This window comes from Argiope bruennichi, chromosome 6, assembly GCF_947563725.1.
Source record: "Argiope bruennichi chromosome 6, qqArgBrue1.1, whole genome shotgun sequence".
Classification (NCBI taxonomy): domain Eukaryota; kingdom Metazoa; phylum Arthropoda; class Arachnida; order Araneae; family Araneidae; genus Argiope; species Argiope bruennichi.
Genome location: NC_079156.1, coordinates 86,285,347 through 86,302,955, shown reverse-complemented (window position 1 = coordinate 86,302,955; position 17,609 = coordinate 86,285,347). Strand labels below are relative to the sequence as shown.

Here is a 17,609-nt window from a genome sequence, read left to right as displayed (position 1 = left end):
CCAAATTTGGTAGCTGTATGTCAAACGGTCTGGCCTGTAGAGCGCCAACACACACACACACACACATTGAGCTTTATTATAAGTATAGATAATAAAAAAAGACCAATTGGATTATTCTCTCTTTCATTTATTGTTGTATTAATCTTATTTCAGAATATGGTGTGTTCTAAAATTAGGCTAGTTGTATTGAATGAATGGCATAAAAGTCAGTTTTGGTCATATTACAAAAATTCCGAACTCGGATTCATCGTGTAGAAGAAATAATGAAATATGCCTTTTTTAACAATACCTCTTTCCATTGATCTATTTATTTAGATCGCTACTTGATGTAAAGGGCAAATATCAAATGTTATTTATTTAGTTTGTCACGCCTATAAATTACCTAGCGAGCACAAATTACTTTATTTTGATTCTGTCCGCATCAAACATCTTATATATGTTGTACCTAACATTACAACATATATAATTGACCAGTCTATATGACTGTGTTTATATGAAAAGAAAAAAAAAAAACTTAAATATCCAATGAGACTGATGAAATCAGATGTGACTTCTGCAACAAATTATATCCACCCTTGATCAAAACAGTCAACGACAAAGGATTTCTGAAACACTGCATTTTTTTGTTTCATACGAAGTAAGGCGAAATTGGGCAATGTTAGAAAAATTCTCAGTTTGTATTCAATTAGCCTAAATTTTGAAATTCAAACTAAGTGAAAATACTATATACCGTTCCGATAGTTGCATTTACCTAGAGAATTTCACGGATATTTTATTACTATTCTAATTTCTTGCATTTCTGTACATATATAATTCCATTACCTCAATTGAAAATATCAAATATACTTAATTACATTCAAATCATTGTTCCACAATAAAATTTTTTAAATATATTTTAAAAACAGGATAAATATAATACTACAATCAAATTTTCGCTGAATATACAGAGTGTTCATTTTAATCGAGGAACAGTTGTTAATGAGATAAGTATAAACTGCTAATTGGAAAAATGATCTAAATTATGAAAATAATTATATTTTAGGCTGTTTGACTCAAGAAATGTACTTCTGTAAAAATTACGAATTCACAATTCTTATTCATATACAGATCTCTCATCCTATTCCTTTTTCCGAAACAAAGCTTCACTCTTTTCCAACTAAAAGCGATCGAATTGTTTGAATCTTGCTTTTCAAGGCAAATTTTAGACATTTAATTGGATACCTCGAGATAAATACGGCAAATAACATAATAGCTTTCTCTCGGAGTGTCTATTGATTATTCTAAAATAATAAACTTCTTAGTTTCATAACTCGGTGAACTTTGGTCGCAGATAAGTGGAACAGTGTTCGTTTAAAATGTAAATGCGTCAAGAATACTTTATTAAATTTACTACTATTACTTTATTAAATTAATAGGACCGGGAAAATATATAAAAAAATTAGAATTCGTAAATTTTCAGAGTGAATTAAAGAGTACGATTAATTTTAACATAAATTTTCAAGCAAAAAAAATTAATTATTTGCATCTTTTAAAGGAATTTTCCATTTGGAAGCGCAAAGCTATCTCTAAAAGTTTAGAAATTAGCTATTGAATCATTATTTGAGTTGACTCATTGCATAGCTTTCTTGTTTTGATTGGTGTAAAAATGATTTGTTTCATAATAATTTCCGAAGTTATTTCCAGTAAATATTGAAATTATGCAGCTAAAAAGCAATTTTGTTAAACCATCGTCAACATTAAAGAAAATTTATGAGATTTTTTGAGCAAATTTATTCAAAATCAAAAATATTTTGCGGTAAACTTTAAAAAAAAAATAAAAGTTTTTGAGTACATATATCATAACTAACGTCCATACATAGAAATGTAAGATTAAATTGAAGACAGAGCATTGTCTGTTTCGACCAAATGCTAAATTAGCAGATGGTTTTTATCAGGAGTTTGTTTAATCGATTTTAAATGTTACATACCATATACTTTGTTAACAAAATATGTTATATTTTTGCACTATATTCTACACATCTTAAAATTAAAAGTGTGCTAAATCTGAGGGAGATATATCATTTGAAGAGAAATTTAAAGCTATATTTCATCATATTAATCAGAAATCATTTACATATCAAACCTTAATTGATAAATTTACATCTGTATATAGAAATTGAAATGAGCATTAAACGTATCGCGATTGCTCCGGTTAATGCTAAAAGTCAAAATAAAAATTTGCTTTTTAAGTTCTAAAATTCTTTTGTTCTTGGAAGACTTGCATAAATAATTTTAATGGAGAATGCAAATTAATTTTTTTTTTGAAATGGGTAAAGCTACCTGAATTTATTACTCAAAGGTAGCTGGTCAGATCAGAAATCATCAGTGGAGAAAAAATATTTCGCGAGAAAATACAATTAAACTTTAATTACCTCTAAAAAGTTCCGAAATTTTAATTGTATTTTCGAAACCAATTTAAAAAAATAGGAAAGAGGAAAAGCATAGAAAAACAAATAAAAAATAACAGCGGGAGAAAATGGGAGGGGCAACAATCCATCAGCCGATAAATCAAAACTAGCATTAGAATCTGCTCAATCTTTGTTGTCCGAAAATTTCTGTTACCTCTGTCGCTTAAAGGTCGCTTTTCGCTTTTCTAATGCATTATTTAGCTATTGTCTATTGAGTGAATTTTGCTACTTTCTAATTCTATTGGTTGTAAAGCTTCATTCAGTGTTTACCTACTAATTGACGCATTTTCTTTCTTTTCTTTCATTTTTATTTTATTATTTTGATTTCAAAGACCATCGAACTCGCAATGTCAAAAATTAACTAAATAAAATAAAACTATTTTCATAATTTCGAATTTTCGAAAATATTTTAAAGTAATTTAAAATAATTTTGAAAGATACAGCATCGATGCATGATCATTATTAAATCAAATTAATTCGAATTATATTTTAATTTTATGTATATTATCTTATTTATAGTTATTCAAATTTGAAAATCACAAAGTCAAGGAATTGTTAGTCATCAGTTTATTTATTATACAGTATAAGCGGCATATAATCGGAAAATAATTAGGCAAAAAGAAATTCCAAAATTCAGATTTAAAAAACAAAATTGTTTTAAATAACATTATGAGATGTGTTTTAAAGACATTTAAAGCAATATCTATGATAACTGAATAAATTTCATTTTCTTATGATCATATGAAACTGTGATCTAGACAAAATGCACATTTTGACAGTAAGTTGTTTTCACTCAAGGTAAACATTATTTTAATTATTTAATTTCGATAGGTAATATTCAAACGCTTTTGTCATTTATTTCCTAATGATGATATATATAACAATTTTTTATAGCCTTTTTAAATCAGAAATTTTGGAATACCCATTGCATGCAAATTTTCATTATTTTCACCAGCTAGATGTTTCATTATTATTTTTTCTTTTTACTAACACTTTAACAACCTTTTAGATTTTTGACAGTGAATGTAAACACTTTGTATAACACAAATCTTTTATGTACAGAACTAAACATATTGAGGTAGTAAAAAAATTTAATATTTTTATCCTTTATTTATTCTAATACAGAAAGAATAGATTCTATTAAATTAACATTCGAATAAACTTAATGGTTAAAACGCCAATGAAATTATCAAATTTCTTTGGGACATTTTCAAATAAATATTCGTAGATTATTCAGTATTTGAGGGTCAAATGCAAAAAATGATAATTAAACAAGAAATCTTTCCAACTGAATTTATAATTTATTTTTCTTTTCGAATTTACGCTTATTGTAAATAAAAATATAATGTAATAATAAAATCACTTACTTGATGCTTTTCCCTGTATAAGCAAACTCTTTTCTTAAAATGGTGCTGTACAGAAGCTGTTAGTTCTTCAAAAACTAAGATTTTATTATCAAATTTCAAAGAATAAATGATTGTTGGAATATCAATGATTCTTTTATGTGATATCTCTAAAAAAATATGTTAATCATGATATTCAATTCGGAGATAACTTCATATTATCATGTTCTGAAAACTTTTTTTTTTTTTTTGCTTGTTCAAATTTGAAAATGTGATATCGTTGATAAGGAGCGGCATACAAAATTTGGCAATTTTCAACAAAAACAACGGCAGTTCATTGTTCCAGATTTTTTTGTTCATGCGAAAATGAAATATTATATTAGTGAACAAATACAAAGTTATAAATATTAAAACAACAAAAACAATTACTGGAGATAATATGAATTTAATATACGTTTTTTTATAACGATGTTTATTAGATCTAGACATTTCCCTAAAATTACAAGTTTAAAAGGTCAAAAGAAATTAAATTAGAACAAAAATTTATGGATTAATTTAAATTTTAATATCGGATAAAGATAAATAAAAATACTGGCATTTGATTAGAGTATTTCGTTCAGTAATGCACAACTTTAATGTGATTATTTAAGCAACTATCATCACCAAACATATATAATTTGCGACTAGCTGATCATCATTGAAATCAAATTTTTCTCAGTTTATTTTCATTTACTTATCCATTTTACAAAAAAATTGTAACTTAGAGGAAAAGTTTCAACTACTGAAGTGGAAAAATTTTTTGATGGAAAATGCATGCAGTTCTCATCAATGGTGTCAATGCGTTTAGAATTCAAGGAAAAAAATCAACAACGTAGTGTCTGAGTGACAGTGAGTTTCACCAAATCACACGTGAACTGTAGTTTAAAATGTCTTTCTTAAAAGTCCGAAAATTAACTTCCTTTCAGTATAAACTCTTATTCGGTGGACAAACTTGGATCACACTTCTTGACTTAATTACCTTAATAGCCTGCACGAGATATCACAATCACTATCATTATTTTAAAGCTGACTACTTAGATACTGCTACTACTTTCAAAGAACATAGGTTTATCTTTTCAGTCACTCACTGCTTTTAATCTGTTGTCCATGGAGGCCACGATGGCCTTGTGGTAAGGTCTCGGTTTGTGAGCCGTAGGGTCTCAGGTTGGAGACCCGATTCCACCGAAGAACCGTTGTGTAAGGGGGTCTGTTGCACGTTAAATCCGTCATGCCAATCGTCCTCCCGCTGGTGTGGTGTGGAGAGGGGGGGGTGTCAGCTGAGGTGTCGTCCTCGTCATCTGACCACGGTTCAAAATTACGAGGTCCATTCCAAAAATAGCCCTAGTGTTTCTTTACAACGGGACGTTAATATAACTAAACTAAATTAAAAAAATCTGTTGTCCATAGAGAAAGTACACCTGTTCTAATAGCTAACCGTGTATATATATGCCCATTAGAGATTTAAAGCAGTACACTAGTAAAGAAATATTTCACTTTGGCCTTTTTGGAATGTAACACATGCTCTCCCATTTGTACTGCACCATTGCAGTAGTGATGCCCATACAACATATAATAAAGCAAAGCCTTATTTTCCAAGTCTGAAATTCCTATTTGAATAGCATGTCTGAATACGACATTGTTGCTTAAAAATATTTCCAAGATTAATCGATGCCGTATTGTCATTTTTGAAATAATATTTTCTGTTAATCAATTAAGTATTCATAGTATTGTGAACGTACAAAATATTGAAAAGATTGAAACTGTATAATTTTAAGAAACATAAACTATGCTCTTCAATGACAAACGGGGAAGATAAGAAAGATATTTTAAATTTTTTTCTTCCGTTCCTTTACTTTTTCTTCCTCAGCCTTCCAATGCAGTTCAAGCTCTGTTGAGAATTAGTCATTAAAAGGAAGAAAATAATTTATTTTAGGCATTACATATCTCAAAATGACGGATAACGAAAGGAGCATGTTTTGTGCTGTTGAGTGAGCAAAGGTTTAATCTCTTGTTTCCGAACAACGATAATTCTAAATTAATTTATGGAAAGATAAGTTGAGAAATCAGAGAATTTCATATTGATTCTGTGAATTCAAGGTCATTGGTGATTTTCTGTAAGAAAGATATGTACATTTTTAACATGCATTTTTATGGAAGTTTTATTAGTCAGTTTTACAGTTTTTAATTATAAATCCAGAAGCTCTCCCAGAGGGTGAATCTTAATTATTCCTAAACAAGTAAATTTAAATCAATGTTGCTCTGTGTCAAATCATTCGACTTTTAGAATATGAATTAAAATGTGTATATTTTTATATTTACTTTATTTATTCAAAATAGCGAACAGAACTGCGAAGCTAAATGTGTCTTAAAGTACATTGATTAAAAAAATAGTAAAGTGATAATTATAATAATTGCGGTCTTGGTAATTGTTAGAGGTGTGATATCCATATATTGCCTTGTTATAGTAGGCATATATTTTTTTGTGATTTTAAAATACTTAGATGGATATCATCATCACCCAGAAGATAAATCAAAATTTTTCAGACTCTCATCAATCAGACTAAGTTGGTTTTTAAGATAAGGTGTGTTTCAATTTTTTAGGGACACCAGTAAAAATGAAAATAAAAGCGTAAATAATAAATATTTGACATTTATTTCTGAAACAAGTTAGATAAATAACAAAAATAAATATTGTAAGATACTTTAGATTAAATAAATAAAGATTAAACAAATAAATTTCAACTTTGAAATAACTAAACAAACGAGTAGCACAAATTTTGTGTTTCAAATTTTTAGGGACAGTGGAATTAAAAGCTTCAAAACTTCAAATTAAACTTTTTTACCGTTCAATATTAGCTCCATTTTTTCTGATGACATCATATATTCTGTTTGGCATGGAATATATTAGGTTCTGAAGAAGTGTTGGATTCAGAGAATACCAAGCATCCATTATTGCTTGTTGAAGATGCATTTTCGAATCAAATTGGCGCTCTCATTCATAAACTGTTCTTGCCAAAAGACCCCATAAATTTTCAATGGGGTTTAGATCGGGGCTTCTAGCTGGCCAATCCATAACTTTCACATTGTTATCTCTAAACCACTTTTTTATTGATTTTGAGCTGTGGATAGATGCATTATCCCGTTGAAAAGTCCAATTTGTACAACATATTTCAGGTCCTGCATTAAATAAATGTGTTTGTAACATTTCTTGGTATCGATCAGAATCCATTCTTTCATTCACAAATGCCAGTTCGCATGTACCATTGAAACTAAAAGCTCCCCAAATCGTAATAAGATCCACCACCCATTTGCATTTTGGAGAAAATCTCTGGTTCTTTTCTTAGATCATGCCAGTAATATCTCCAACCGTCTGGCCCATCTAGATTAAACTTCTTCTCGTCGCTGAACATGACTTCTATCCACTCATCTTTGAAATGCATGTATTCCTTTGCCCAGGATAAACGTTGTAATTTGTGTTGTTTGGCAAGTGGTGGTTTGCAAGCCTTTTTCGAATATTTCATGTTTTTATTGCTCTTGATTGACTTCCAAACAGTAGTGTAAGAACATCTCAGTTTCAATTCTTTTGTTACTTTTCGTACTGATGATTTTCCATTTACACATTTCTGAATAATTCTCCTGCGGGTACGTGAATCGAGCTTTGGCTTAGGTCCTCGCTTTTGAATGGCAGTTTATTTCCCATTTAACTGCTTCACATAATTTTCCACAGCACGTTTTGAACGTTTTATGAGGGCTGCAATATTTCTCAAAGACTTTTTTTCGTTGTAATAAGCTTTTATTTGGCCTTTTTCAAGATCTGATAACCATTTACCTTTAGCCATATTTCTTCGGCAAAAAATTAAGTACTAACGTGGACGTTTTCAATATAAGCTTTTTAAGTTATTAAAACAACTGGTAGTAAATGAAAATGAGCAATAATAAAGATTTAACTTGAATTTATATACCATCTCATCTAGCTGTCCCTAAAAATTTGAAACATAAATTTGGCATTTTTTTTCTATTTTCTTCTTTTATTAGAATTGATATTTATTTAATTATTTTAGATTTTTTTTATTATATATAATTTTTCATGTTTTTCAAAGAAGCTTTTACAGATATTAGGTGAAAATTATTCCGATTTTATGTTTTCATATGGTGTCCCTAAAAATTTGAAACACACCTTAATAGATTCCTCGCAGTCATCTTCTTTTGGAACTGTATTGTATTTCAACTTACTCTATTGAACTATTTCACCATTCAGTTTGTAAATTACGATGTTTTCTCTTTATTGTAATTCTTGAAACTCTCTATCATTAAAAATATTTAGAATTATTGCAGAATGGAGAAAGCAGCAACATTACTTACAGTGTTTGGTTATATGTCGATACTCCTTCGTTCAGTGGTGACGGAATAATCGGCTGTACACAAAAAGTGTTTGATTATTAAACAGAAGCAAAACTTCTACTTGTTGTCACTAAACATTAGAATTTTAGACGATACTACTGCAAAAGTAACAAGTGTAAAGCCGCGGTTATAATTTCTGGGTTTCTCATTTTATGAACTATAAAGGTAATGTAAGCGTTACGGGAAGATCTCAATTTTGCAACAATGACGGATAGCTACTAGAACATCAGTTCTTTTTTTATCATTTTTTATTTTTTTTTATTTTTCAGTATTTTTTAAGCATTATCAGCACTAAGACATTTTCATTAATAACATCTAGTCTAGTCTGAGTTAAACGACTTAAATTAACTTTATGGTATTTGTAGAATATATTTTTCATATGATACTTTATTCCATTTGGTTTGTATAAAACAATCACCTCATTTGACAGCAAATGTTAACAACATTGCAATAATTTGACATTAATTCAGTTAATGCTACCATTTATTCATCGTGATAATCAACTATTCAAATTGAAGACAATTTCAATGCAATCCTTAAATCCGGTAAGGTGTTTTTATTGAATAAATTTCGAATATAGACGAATCCTTTTTTCTCATCATTTCCTCATTCTGCGAAATTTTGTGTTCATGACAGGTGTTAAATATTTATTATTTAAAAGCGAGAACATGAGGAAACAAGATTCGAATTCTTTTTTCATTTTAAGTCCAAATGTTTTGCATTTTCCTTTCTTTACCGACATTGCTTTCTCGTATTTCGCATATGTCTACCTCTTACCTAAGAATACGCGTTCCAATACATATAGAATATGGATTACAAATTTCTGTGTAAAAATAATGTTTACTTACTTTAATATATGTACTTAATAAAAAGTACTATTTTCATATACTTTTGAAATATAAAACTTTGCAATTACTTCTTATTTTTAACTACTCGAAATATTTTATAACAAAAAAAAAATCCACACCATTTTCGAACAAAAACAATTATTGGTGCCATGGATATAGAAGGCACCATATTTTAAGTCATACAGACATTTCTTAATCGTTAAAGTTTATTTGCACATATTGAGAACTATTCGATAAAATCGTCGATAATGCTTATCAAATAAAAAAATAATGCAAAAACAGATAAAATACAAAAAAACAAAAAAAAAAAACCTAAATCAACATTATATTTCAAAATTTATGTTTCGACAAAAAATTAAGTAAGAATAAGCAAAACCTGATAAAATATAGCTTATCAGAAAATTTCATTTTTTTATTCTCTGATATCAATGAATAAGCAATATTCTTAAATCATATTGATTAGTTGTCAAATTTTAGTGATCTCTAAGCCTATAAGAGTGTATTTTAGAAATATAACAACATTTTTCTGAATATCAATTGTATTTAATCCTCTTCATAACATGTATTTGAAATATAGAGTTTACTTACTTATTTGATGATTAGCAGTGGATTTCCAACTAGGTAGTCTAAGCAGCTGTTAAGATCGTTAGGTTAAGAACGCACCGCAGCTAGATGCATTTAAAAGACATTATTGATCTAGCTTACAAATCAATATATTTATAAAAAATACAAATTCTATTAATTATAAAATATTAAGATATTATTAACACTTTGCCAAATGTAAATAATCAGATGCTTGTTTTTTTATTCCGTTCATATAGTTACCATATATTGTTTATAAATATCCAGCTGTTACTTGAATAATATTGTGTACGAACATAGTTGTCTCGTAAATATAAGTTATGAATGAATATGTAATAAGATATTCCTTTTTTCCGATGTGAAAAAACACCCATAATTGATATGTTGCTTAAGATAAAAATGTAGTAATTTGTATAGTTAAAACGACTCATTTAAAGATGTCCCCAATAGATGTTCATTGCCTAAGGCCACAAACACTTACACCGTCTGTTTTCATGATAACTATTTTTCTTTTCTTACTGGAAATAAATAATTTGTCAGTAAACTGTTCTAAGTTTTAAATTTTTAGTCACTTGTAAAAAATAGAAGCAGGAAGAAAAATGATTAAACAAAGTTTCCGAATCCATGGATTTGTAAGCAAAATTCTTAATTCAGCCTAATAGAATTGAATTGAGCCATGGAATTATTTTCCCACTTTGAAAAATTCTTTCAGATATAATAAATGAAACAAAATATTAATTTCAACCTTAATTTTCTCAACTTTTTTAGAAATGTGTTTTATTGGTGTCATTTGGAATGGCAAAAACACTTATATTAGAACCGAGTTCTTTTCTCTGCGAGTTCCTTTAGATAGAAAAGTATTTAGACATTTTTCGACAAGGATGGATTTTTGGAAAATAACTCAGACAACGGTTGGAAATTCTTATTCGATATTGCCTCAAGTGTGGCACTTAATTTAATAGGATTATATTTTTTTTTTTTTTTTTTTTTTTTTGCCAGATGAGATATTTTTCTACGTTTACGTTTAAAAAAAATTACTTCTGACAGTATAAAGCTATGCCATTAATTTCGATTGTCTAAACTATAAATAATCAATAACCTTAAGTTTAAATTACATAAAATGGAATAAAAATTAAATGAAATGATGAATATGGCCTGAAGGATCACCTTCAAGAGGGATTTAATTCAGGGATTTTATCTGTGTAGGATTCAACTTTCTTGAAAGTATTGAACCTCGTGATCCGAAAATCTCAAGAAATCGAGGTTTTTCGAAGACGAGAATTAGTATATAAATGCATTGACATTAAAGTCAACCATTAAAACACAAAATTACTAATTAATTATACAAACTATTTCAAAAATTCAAATCCAAATCTAAACAATTAAAGCTAAATGCGAAGGTATAATAAAATTATACAAGAGGTCAGTATCAAACCCTAAAACTAATAAATACCGTAAGTTTGAATTTCAAATACAATTGTAAAGGAAACATGCAAGGAAAATATAAACATTATTCCAAAAGATTTGTTTTAAAATCGAAAGGAGAAAAACTAAACTTAATCCTGAATACAGGTGTAACTATGAAATTTAAACTTACCGGCGTCTAAGGCTGAAAATGCCTAAAAAGCTCGATCAAAGTGCACCGACACCTCAACTCCGACCATTAAGTTGAAATAAAATCCAAAAACAAAAGTACTAAAAAGCAGTTTTTAAAAAAAATTTCGAATATAAATTACTCCCTCACTCTTTAATAAACTTGTATATTACAGTAGAGGTTAGAAAAACCATTAAAAAATAAGCTTTTAATAAGATTGTTTGTTACCTGAATATAAGAAATTTTGTTATTACAAATTTTTTAAGCCTGTTAAATTGCGAGAAAATCAAGTTTTTGAAAATTTTAGAGTTTAAATTAGAATGGAAATTACTTAGTAAAATTATTTTGAAATCAAACCCATTCCTTTTATCCTAAACACCTATCTTTCAGAACAGATTTCAATGGATTAGGACTTTCAAAGAATCACTCTATTCGATTTATTTAGGATTAAATATAATACAGAAGAATTACGGCACTAGATAAATTATTTGAAGATCAATATGAGCAATGAATGTTATTGAACCATATAATAACACTGGAATGAACATTTTCGATTTAATCCCCACATAATTATTAAATTATAGCGAAAATCTTTAATGATGTAATGGCATAAGTGGTTACAAAATAATGCCAGTTCAGATTTATAATACTAGAAAAATGATAATGTTAGAAGAGCGTTGCGTTTTCCAGTGTTTATATGATGCACGCAAATAGATAATCATTTGTTTCTCATTCAGAATTTTCTTTGGACATGATTGCTGATTACCTTTGTATAATCCTCACATTAATTACTCTTCTGATATCACCAATATCAGGATAAGAACTGGTGATCAACCATCTTTTTAGGGAAATTTGTTTTTCCGAAAAAGCGAGTAAAGAAATCTAAAGTAGTTTTTGTAACAATTTTATTTGATATTATCGGATGTTTCGACCAAAACTTCCTCGGATTTCTACAATTCGAAATTGATATGGTTTCATTGTAAAGATGAGGGTCCAAATTTTAAGACAGATGTAGCAGAATGGACATTGGACTATCGGTTTATGTTAACATTACATAAAGGATTGAATTTTACCAAATTCTTATCTAATTATAATTACCTAATCCTGTATTAAATCTCCAATATAATTGAATTTTAGTATACATTATTGATATGTGCCATCACAAAGAATAAGACATTAGAAATTTAAAGATCTGTACTTAAAATTTTTGCCGTCTCCTCCACAGAAAAATATTGATTGAAATTAATATTACCCTTTATTACTTTCTCATATAAGTAGTATAGTGAAAACACATTAATAGTAAAAAATTTGAACTCTTGATTTTTACGAATCTTTACATTTTTGGCCTACCTTAATTCGAAAAACACATTTTTAGAAAATGTTCGCCTGTGACAAAGATAACTCCAAAACGCTTTGAGCTAGACTGTTGAAATTTGGTACACGGTTTTCTTGGCACATTTCTGTTACATTAAGAGTAAAATCTGTTGAGAGGAAGTCCGTCAGCTCGAATATAAGTTAACACAATAACTATAAAACGAAGAAATCTAGATAGATAAGATTCGGTATACAGTTTTATAATCTATAACGTAGACAGCAATCAAATTTTGAGCCAAATCCAACTACTCGTTTATTGTCTGCCAATCTTTACTTTCAGAAACATTTAAAAGCTATAGTTCGAAAACTAAATGATGTAAATGCATCAAATTTTGTGGCTACAAGTGCAGTTTCATGTCCAATTAGTTGAAAAAAACATGTCTAATGTACAAATTCCTTTTTCGGATACTATTTAATACATGCCAGAAATTAAACGTCAAAATCTCGCCAAGGATGACAAATAAATTCAGTAAAAATGCTAAATTCACTCCAAAAGTTAAGATTTCGTAAATATTGTACGCCAATATCAAGTAAGGCGTTCCTGCCAGGGCAAATGTTATTATAGAATATACGAGAAAGTTTTGAGCAAATCTCTCCGGCTGGTTTTCAAAGTTACATCGAATTCATTTTAACTTTTACAAATATGATTTAATGTTGTGAGATATTGTTTTGATTAATATATTTACATTAGTAAACGAAATACCGAAATAATAAGAATAATTAGCAGCAGCACCAGGGTATTATTCACTTGTGATATTTAGCATATTTTCGCGTTTTGATTAAAATGGGCTTGAATTTTAGTATTGAGCATAAAGAGAGTTCTCGATAATTCAATACTGAACATAAAAATAAAAATAAAATTTAAAAAAAAAAAACATTGGATGTCGAAAAGCGGATTGTGATCGGGGGCTGCTATTTCAGGCAAAAATGAAACTTCTCTTCAGCTCAGTACAAAACAACACTGGTAAAAAAAAAAAAAAAAAAAAAAAAAAAAAAAACTCTTATTTTTATAATTAAAGGTCATTCCTCGATGCCTAGAATTCGTTATTATAAGATCTAAACTCAGAAAATAAGCTTCACAGAAAAAAAAAAAAAATCTTTATAGTTTTGGTGATTTTATTTGCGAGATTCTAACATTTTACTTTTTAATGGCCTTTTTAATTTAATTATAAATCCAAAATGTGCAAGAATTGTATTAAGAGATAATTTGATTTTTTTAAAATTAAATTTTGCTGTATCAAAAATATTTGAAAAAAGCTTTTGTATCTTTTGTAAAATTTCTTTGTTTGAGTTTCTGTAGTTATTGATTTATTTATTGCATTGAAGTATTTATAAGGCAGTCTTTAGTTCAAGGTTACTAGTGGCTATCCGCATCATTTGTTATTCACATGGCGCCATCTATTGATAAGAATATGAACTTTATATTAGGTCCTCAACTATTCGTTTCACAAATATATCAATCGTTTCCAAACAGATCAAAGTACTCAGAAATATTTCAGTACCTTTCAATATTGTACTACATTCAGAATATTGAACAGCTTCATTAAAATATCAATCAATATCTTTATATTAAGAAGATTGTTACTTAATTTATAAAGCACTTGTTGGCAATAATTAAGGCAGAATTTTTTTTTCCTCATAATACTTCTCAACTTTAAAATTAGCAAATAAAATAAAATTTTGATATGAAGTTATTGGAAGCATTTTATTATGTAACTTATATAGAAAAGCAATGAGCCTATAAGAATTTCATCATTGAATAAATAATTTTATTGTATATTGATAATATTTATAGTATATAATGATATGACAAATAATAATAATAATTAAGATTTGAGCACAAAACTTAAATGAATCTTTTAATATCTCAAAATTTTACAGAATATAGAATTTCATTGCTACAGATCTGAAGATAAATATAAATTTGTCTTCGAAAGTACTTGTGCAATTATAGATTTCAATTCAAATAAAATATAATTCATTTCATTCAAACAAAATATTATGTAGACTTTTATCATACATTTTTAAATATCAAAATAAATGATAGAGATTTTTTTTTTCACACGGAAAATGCCTGAGAATTTATTTAGTAATCAAAATAGCACCGGAATATTGTTTGATATTTACACAATATAGTAAATATGAATATTCAAAAATACAAAAAAAAAAAAAAAAAAAAAAAAAAAGAATAATAATGTATATTTCAAAAAGATTAAAACTTTCAAAAATATTATAAATGCATACAAATAAGGCAAGTCTTAAGAAAATCCTATGACTTGAGAGGAAATTAACAAGGAATGACTTGAGGGATTTAACTTATTATATACTAGCCGCCTTTGGCGACCAGCCGGTTCACCGGTCTGATCGCTCGCTACAATTTTCAATTAAATATTTTAAGTAACTTGTCTCTTAATAGCTTCTCAAACAAAACATTTTTAATCTTCAAATTTTGATAGTCATACCAAACTTATACTGTTGTTTAGATCGTTTCGTTCAATTTACTATATATATTTTGCTAATTTGTTGTCATTTCCGGTAAAACTTCAACTTTAATTTAAAGTGGAAATGCTGAAATTGCAATTAATGTAAAGATATTTTTTAATGAAACCAAGCGTTTTATTTTATTTATCATTTTTGTTGTTATTTATTTATTATTATTATTGAATATGAGTACTGCAAACAGAATCGTTCGGTATTTAAGTCTTATGTGAACTACAAAATATTTTTCATAATTTGCGTAATATCTCAAAGAATAATTCAACAAAAATTTCTCAGATTCAGCATAAAATTCAGTTTTTAGTTTTGCTTTCAAAAGGATTGAAATGAAATCAATAATAATATTTTGTTCCGGCCTATAAATATATTTCAAAAATTATGAAGTCTAAATTTTATGCAGTAAGGTATCATATTCTGAGAAATATTCTGGACACACCAAATTTTAAATAAACGGATGAATGTTTCTATTTTCCACGATTAACTAAGACTGACTTATGAAGTTTTGAATGTTAAAAATTTAGAAAAACTCAACATTTTCATAATTTTAGGCCAATTAATCTTGAGAAACCTGCGCGCTGATTGGCGTATTTTCTTTAAAACTATGAAAATCTTTAAAACTATGAAAAATCTAAAATTATCCTTTTTTTTTTTTTTTTTTGAATAGTGATATTCAAATTTTTATAAATCAGTCAGTTTAAGTGATTGATTTTGTTGATTGGAAATTAATTCTTTATTTAAAATATTAGTGTTTCAAGAACATTTTGTTAAACGTGATTTCCACAGCAGAAGCTTTATGTAAAATCAAAAATTCGTTATATATTAGAGTATTTATTGGATCAAGTTACATAAAATATAATCATTTTCCATTTAGACCATTTTAGCAGATCTGTGTCTATTACTAAAGGTTTACAAATTAGCAGTGTGGCCCTGATTTGAATGGATATCCTGTTCATATTAAACAAAACTTGCCTTAAAATAAAACTGATTTAATAATACAGATAGTGTAAAAGATCATAAAATAATTTTTCTTGAATTTATTTTTTAGAAAAAAATAATATTTCATGTTTGTTTCATTTCCTACAGACACGTGACGAAAATCACATTTTTGCAGATTTCATTTCCAAAAAGATTTAATTTATTTTTAAATGGAGCTTTAATCGATGTGATGGCAACACTTTGAAAAAAGCTAATTTTTTCCCCATGAATGCAAAACTGCTCGTGCAGCTTAAATTTTATTTTTATTTTGTACAAAAAAAATTGTTGAAAAATATAGTTAAATTATTTATTTAAAAATTAATTAAAAATAGAAATTTAATTTTGGTATCATTTAAAAGATAAATTTTTGATCTTTAACTTGATGTAAAAATCTTTTTTGTGCGGTAATATTTTCGGAAGTTATAGCAGAAACACGCTAAAATTTCGCTTATTTTTTTAAATAAATAAAATTTTAATTAAAAATTCGAAAAAATAACCCCGAGGTGCACATTCCCGGCCTCCAAGGTATACACGTGCCAAATTTCGTAGCTGTTGGTCGAACGGTCTGGCCTGTAGAGCGCCTGTAGACACACACACACACACACACACACACACACACACACACACACACACACACACACACACACACACACACACACACACACACACACACACACACACACACACACACACACACACACACACACATTCACACACAAACACATTGAGCTTTATTAGAAGTATAGATGAGAAACAAGGCCGTAAATTCTACATTTAACAATGTCTTATGGTAAAAAAGTAAATGCATTTAATGATATGATACAATATTTGCAAATTTAATGCATTTCAAATTATATCAATCACACATATATGAATTTCTATCAAGCAGTTCTGAATAGCACATTTGGTACTTTACGAGAGAATATGCTACAAGGCATTCATTCTTATCGTTTCATACAGATGTTTGTATTATTTGGCTATATCTATTATTTATAGGATCAGTTGATAATATAAAGAATAAAAAAAATGCTATTTAATTACTTTGATGTAAATTTGTGATTGTTTAACCCTATATTTACTGAATTATTTTACCATCAATTTTTCAAATTTAGTTTTGAACCATTAGTTAAGTTTTGGTAAGGAATAAACCCAAGAAAGAAGAAGAAAAAAACTTTTTCCATAAATTGAAATAATTTAATGAATATTTAAAGCTTTTTAATGTTGTTGTTAGTTTATATCTACTGCTTTCCATTGGAAGTACTCTCTAAGTGTTCTTTTAAATACTGTTAAAAATAGTCATATTACGGAGATATCAGCCGGATTTAAACGATACTTTAATGTACCGTCGGCAAATAAAGGGTTAGATGAATTTTTTGAAAATTATATTGACATCAGAAATAAATTGCATTAAAATATAGATACCTGGCTGTCTATTTAAGAATGCTGTCGACAGCTGAAAATTATAAATGGCATTATATTAATCAGCAATTTAATAAATAAAAGATTAATT

At 27.9% G+C, this 17,609-nt stretch overlaps 1 protein-coding gene across 1 annotated transcript in view; it reads right to left on the bottom strand.

Moving 5' to 3' along the window:
• Positions 1-3,912, bottom strand: part of LOC129971485 (ornithine decarboxylase-like) — a 28,018-nt gene extending 24,106 nt beyond the window's left edge. Inside the window, exon 1 of the mRNA XM_056085302.1 lies at positions 3,815-3,912. The gene's annotated coding sequence lies outside the window, so the exon portion shown is untranslated. The remainder of the gene's footprint in view (positions 1-3,814) is intronic.
• Between the last annotated feature and the right edge of the window lie 13,697 nt (positions 3,913-17,609).